This window comes from Quercus robur, chromosome 9 (assembly GCF_932294415.1).
Source record: "Quercus robur chromosome 9, dhQueRobu3.1, whole genome shotgun sequence".
NCBI lineage: Eukaryota > Viridiplantae > Streptophyta > Magnoliopsida > Fagales > Fagaceae > Quercus > Quercus robur.
In genome coordinates, this window is record NC_065542.1 from 16,199,159 (window position 1) to 16,205,649 (window position 6,491).

The 6,491-nt window shown below is 39.8% G+C and overlaps 1 long non-coding RNA gene across 1 annotated transcript; it reads right to left on the bottom strand.

The window, feature by feature from the left end:
• Positions 1-4,403: 4,403 nt before the first annotated feature.
• Positions 4,404-5,246, bottom strand: LOC126699362 (uncharacterized). The gene is made up of 2 exons (XR_007646776.1): positions 4,791-5,246; positions 4,404-4,626 (listed from the first exon to the last, which is right to left on the bottom strand). It is a non-coding gene; the product is annotated as an uncharacterized LOC126699362 (long non-coding RNA).
• Positions 5,247-6,491: the final 1,245 nt, after the last annotated feature.

A 6,491-nucleotide genomic window follows, 5' to 3' on the forward strand; every position in this document is an offset into this window, starting at 1 on the left:
ACAAGATTCCGCCTAGACGGATGTAAGTTACTGATGAAGCCAAAAATGACAAGAACCCTTCAATAGGTGTAAGCCACAAAAAATTTGGCTAAGTAACAAGATTCCGCCTAGACAGATGTAAGTAACTGATGAAGCCAAAAAAGACAAGATAGTCACAAAGAATTGACTAAGTAACAAGATTCTTCTTGGACGGATGTAAGTTACTGACGCATAAAAGATAAGTCACAAGAAAATTGACCAAGGAAAATCCGCCCAGATGGAAACAAACTACTGATGAATGCAGGTTATTCCTAATCAAACAAACCCTCAAACTGAGGGCAGACAAACAACGAAGCAGATAGAGATCACATCTAGTCAAAAAGTATCATGCATGGCAGTAAACAGGTAAACACAGAACAGTCAATAGAATTAAAAGCCCAAAAACATCGGGCAACCAGCATTCTAACATTAGAATTAAAAGCCCAAAAACACTGGGCAAGAGACATTGTTCTTAAATTATAATAAAATACTGTTCTAAAGGTAGAATAAAAAAGCCCAAAAGAACACACTAGGCACCCAAAAAAGAAAAAATAAAAAAGAAAAGAAAAGAAAAGAAAAGAAAAGTGGGCAAACATAAAGCAGGAACACGAGCAAGTTCAGGCAGCGACTGCATCATCACCATCAGGAGGAGGCAGAGGAGCATCTCCGGGAACATCACTAGCAGGAGCAGTGGACTGAGAGGCCTCGTCTGCCGCCATCTCATGGTCTACTTCTTCCAGGTCCAAATTCTCGAAGGCCACTCCAAAGAAATGCTTGACTAGGTATCAACGAAGGAGCTCAAAGCCCTTGTAGTACCAACTGAAGAGCACAGTGTTGTACTCCTCAATTTTCTAGAAGGCCTTAACGGCCTTGGCAGCAACGGTCTTTATCTTCTCCTTTGCGGCTTGGAGCTACTTATCCTTCTCCAAGGTCAGTTGCCTCTCAGCTCTGAGGTCGTCCCTCAAGATCTTGACCTTCTCCTTGATGGTATTGGCCTTTTCCATGGCGGAAATGAGATCCTTCTTCAATTTAGAATTCTCTACCTCTAAAGCCTCCACCTTGGACACCATCGACGCAACCTTTGCTTCATGAGTAAGGTACTCTGAAGTAATGTGAAGACTCTCCCCCAGTACCTGAAAAAAAGACCCAACCTTCAGAACAATAGAAAAAGGAGAAAAAGAAAAGGGTGAAATTGCACAAGTACATTACCTGGACAAGTTTGTGGATATGACGACCCACAACCTCATTAGAGGACACTCTAGAGAAGGCCCTTAGCTCCTCGGTAGTGAAAGCCTTTTGTTCCCTCGCCAGCGTAAGGCCATCGTTGTCCCAAACACTGAACAAATGGGAATCAGTCTTATCTTTCCCCTTGTTGGCCACGCGCTGCTTCTTCCGAAGGGGAGTAGTCTCTTCAACCGAGGTAGCTGGGGAAGCTGTCCTCCTTGTCTCAGTGTCAGGGGTAGTTGGAGTGACGGAGACCCCCTTCTCCACCATGCGCACTGTCCTCTTCCCAAGATTAGAAAGGGGCTCGTTCTTCTTGGCCCTCATTTTTGCAAACATCCCTTGGTTTAATTTGGTCGTCATCTTTACAAAAGGAAAACACTTGTTAAAAAGAAAAGAAAAGGGGAAAAGCAGAACCAGTGACGAGCCAAGTAAGTACTCACTCTTCTTCTTCTTAATCTCTATAGTGCGCAGGACGTAGGTGGAGGGCTCCGAACCAAGGTAGTGCAGAGCTAAGGTACGAGGATCGTCGAAGTCGTCAATTGTTTTTGCGTACTCAACAGCCGCCTCAACACGTTACCTGCACCTGTTCTTGAGTTTTGGCCGTCTCTTAACTGCACAAAAGAACAAAACAGGGAATTAGCAACGACAGAATGTATACAAAAGAATGAAGGACGAAGGACTAGTAGAAAAGACGACGTACCTAGACTCGGGGTTCTCCATTGACGGAGTAACCTAGAGAGATCACTCCAAACTTCGTCAGAAGGAGTCTCCTACTCATCCCCAGACACAAAAAAAAATCGAGATTTCCAATATCTGAATGACGAGGGCATGTCCCTGATGATCCTAGCTTTCCCCACCTAAGGCACCAGTTTGTAGTACCCATATTCCTTGGATTCCTTTAAACGATACAAGTGAATAAACTCATCCACCTTGATCATATCTCCTTCATTAGCAACCAGCCATATCTCCATACAGCTGATCACTATCCTCCACGAGTTTGGCATAAGTTGCCTAGGAGCAATGTTGAAATGACCTAAAAGCTCCATGATGAAGGGGTGGGCTGGGAATCTAGGCCCGCATAGGAAAGCAGCCTCGTAGAAGCATACCTTCTCGGGCGAAAAGTGACAAGCTCGTTCCTCCCCGTGAGGAAGAAGAACCCTAACCCTCTCGGAAAATTGAAACCTATCCCTAAACCTAGAGAGTGTTTCAGCGTCCAGGCCACACACATCCCCAAGGGCGTGGAAAGCCCTAGTTTCCTGTGGGCTAAAAGCCGTGGTGTCCTCCTCCACCTCCATAGGATCGTCGCTAGACAACAACCCCCTCTCGAGCTCACTAGATCTCACCTCTGACATTGCTCTCCGCTCACCCACTAAATCCTCGAACCAATCAACTGACTAACGTAGTAGGGGGAACAAATCAACCAATACTACACTTAGGCTATTACCCTAAAAAACAAAGCCTTCAATTAAAGGGGAAAAGAATGGGAAACACCCAAAGAAGCTCCCAAACGCGCAAAAAGAAACGAAATAGAGGGGCAGACTATCCTAACTTCAGAGCTACTAACTATGGAACCCCAGAAAACAAGGGAAGAGGGACAAAATCCTAAAAACCCAAAACAAGAAAGGAAATCAGAAACCTGTACAGTTTATCTATACTACAAAAAGCAAAAGTGAAGGGAAAAGAGAAAAGAAAGGAAGTTTAAAAACTAGGCACAAAAAAACTGAAAACCAACGAGAAACCTGAGAGTCACACAAATGGGGCATTAACTCCACTAGTCAGAGCACGCCACGTGGCCACGATGTGTATGGCACCACCACTAGGCATTAAATGCAGAACGAGATCCCAAGAGCCATGTTTGGGCAGAAAACCTTTCACCTTTTGGTGGTCATCATGACATACAATGATGACCACAGAACTTGCAGGGGCAGCTGATGGGACTGACGAACTCTCTTGCCCAGATGACCTCATCAAGCACATTTATCCACCTTGCCACGACATGGACGAGGGCAGGTGAGTCATTAATAAAAAGCTTTAATGCCTCGGCCAGTTACCAATTAGTTGTCAGACCGTTGGAAGCTCATCAAAACCCGCACTAATAAGCCCTGAGGCATTACAGAAAAAGCACTAAAGCCATAATTAAGGCCTTAACGACTAGAAACTATGAAGCTATATATACACGCTCATCAGAACTAGACAAGGTACATACACATTCACCTAAAATACACAAGCATAGGTAATTCTAATATTTTGAACTTTCTTATTTCTCAAAAGCTTCTGTACATTGACTTTGGCATTGGAGGCGTTGTGGCAGGCACCACATTGGTGAGCACCTGAGGAAAGCCTTACACCACATTTGTAGGAACATTGACAAGGATCCCACTTCATTTGGACGACTACTAACAATTTTCACGTCATCAGTTACTAAGTTGGTAACTCGTGTAATACACAAGAAAGTTTAACATGATATGATTTTGTGCAATAAAATTCGATAAATATGGTAATTAAAATTAGACATTTAAATGTCTAATTTGTATATAGAACTATATATTCTACCATTTAAAGAAAATGCATGTGCTAAGACCACAACTAGCACCTCTTGGTGTTTCTAATGGAGATGTTTAGGATTCAAATTTCCTTTCTCTTATTGTTCTATTGCAGCGAGCTGAAACTGTTGCAAAAGCCCAAAAAACCGCTGCTATTGCAGCGATTCTTCTCGTCACTATTGCGATGCCACTATAGATCTATTGCGGCGGGATCCAAAAGCGCTGCAATAGATCTGCCATTTAGTGGCACTTTTGGTCTATTGCGACAGGCTAAAAACTGTCACCATATGAGGTTACCATATCGGTTAAGTGGCCTTTTAGCGGCGGGATAGGTTCGCCCTATAGGTTGTCACCTATAGTGGTGGGCAATAAGCGCTGCTATAGGGCTTCATGTACAACATACCCTATGTACCTTTTATATATGTTTGAATCTTTAGCGACGGGCGATAAACGCCGCTATAAGTCTTCAATTATATTAAAATGTTAGTCCTTCAGTGGTGTGATTTTTTTTTTTTGGTCCCTCCTGGGTTCTAAACCCATATATCTATTACAAATAACCTGTAATAATTTTAGCTCCACTAAGACAATACCACAAATATAACTAGATAACACCACAAATGTCTCCAAACTAACATTATATTAACATATCAAATACATAACATTGTCTATAACCATTATCAAAGTTCCAAAGTATTTAAACAAATCCTTCAACACTTCCAAAAAATGTGGTTGTTTAAATGTAGTTCTTTGTACACAAAAAGCCATCAAAAAATTATAGCATCTTCAGTATTGTAGCACCATCATTAGTAATTGTCACATCTCCAATATCATCAACGAGCATCTAAAACCATAAACCAGAAAGCAAATCAAAATTATACCCTGTGGTAGAACCACATAGTCCAAATAAACCACTTGTAAACGAATTAAATTGTAGTTAAAAAGAAAGAAAGAAAAAAAAATCATTGTGGTGCTTTGAAATCATAGATTGAAAAGTATAATTGTTACCATTCAAGCATTTTCTTAATGGTGATAGCTTTACCAAGTTGAGAGAATATCAAACATGGAAGTAAAAGTAAAAAGACCAACTGCATTACACAAATAGTGGGAACAATGAGTTATGGTGCTCAAATTTGCTGATAGGTAAATCTAAGTTGCAGAGTAAGTTAATAATAAGTGAGTATCAGCATGACATATTCAACAACAACAACAACAACAACAACAAGCTTTAGTCTCAAAATTTTGGGGTCGACGAGTATTACCCCATTTAAAAGTTTCCTTCCACTAGCAGGCAAAATGTTGACATACTTGGAAGCCATAAGGAATCCCAAAAAGCACATTGTGAAGACCTTTGCTAGTCTAGCCTAATCATGAAAAATAGAATATTGTACATGAACAACTTGAATACACAGAACTCATAATTTTATAATAACACAACCAAAGACTCAAACTAAGAAAATACAAAGGAAGAGATAGATTGTATTAGAACATAATGAATTCTTTAAGAAAAAACACACAGATATATAATTTGAAGGAGAAGAAACTAACCAGAGAAAGGTTTTGAAACTCTAGAACTCATCATTACTAGACTCATCATCATTGCAGTCATCATCATTGGAATCATCATCGTTGGACTCATCATCATTAGACTCATAAACATCATCGTTAAGCTTTTCATCATCGATAAAATATTATTCAAGCAATTCATCCTCATTGATCAACGGTGTATCATAAATGGTTCCTTCTTCATTAGCTCGAGCCCAAGCACAGTTGTCATTTGCATCATCAGTAGTTATATTATAACGGACATTCTCAAGATAGGTACCCACTTCATCATCATCATCATCATGTGAAGCATTAATACCAACATCAAACACCTCCCTAGGTTTTGTTCTGACCACCACCACCCAATCTTTATGTCTCACATCTTCCACGTAAAGCACTTGTGAAGCTAGAGATGTTAATACATAAGGCTTGTCAATCAATCGACCACCCATGTGTATCAATCGTGAAAAATTGACAAGGGGATATCCAAACTCATCCTTTTTGCATCCTCTCCCACTAATAATGTCAACCCATTAACATTTGAATAGTACATATCGATACTTGTCAGAGTAGTTCAACTCAATAATATCGATTAATACACCATCATAAGTAGCGACACCTTCAGTAACAACACAAATTCCATTGTTTTGAGTTTTCCTAGTTCAAACAAAGCAACACTAAAGTTTTTGTCCAAGTCATAGGACACCACATCTTTTCAGCATTATTTCAACAATGCACTTTTTTTTTCTAGCACTCACCTTCTTCTAATACCCATCAGCCAAATTACTCAATACTACTAAATTACATATATATATATATATATATATATATATATATATATATATATTGTACACATGACTAAGTAGCCATGTAAGGCAGCTTTCTTTGATCTCACCCTAATGATGATTAACAAATCATACATTCAAGATCAATCAATTTGCTTTAAACACAGTTAGAAAGAAAAGACTTCATATACGTAAGCTCTTTCTTTGAAAAAGAAAAGACTTCATGTCTCCATAGAAATCCCCATGCCTATCAAAAGGCTGAGAAGCATATGCTTCATATATGTAACCATTTTTTATCCTTAATAATCATCACAGTCGGCCCATCATCTTTTCTGCAGTTCAATTGAACAATTACCCATTCCACCCCTATTTAAAAATT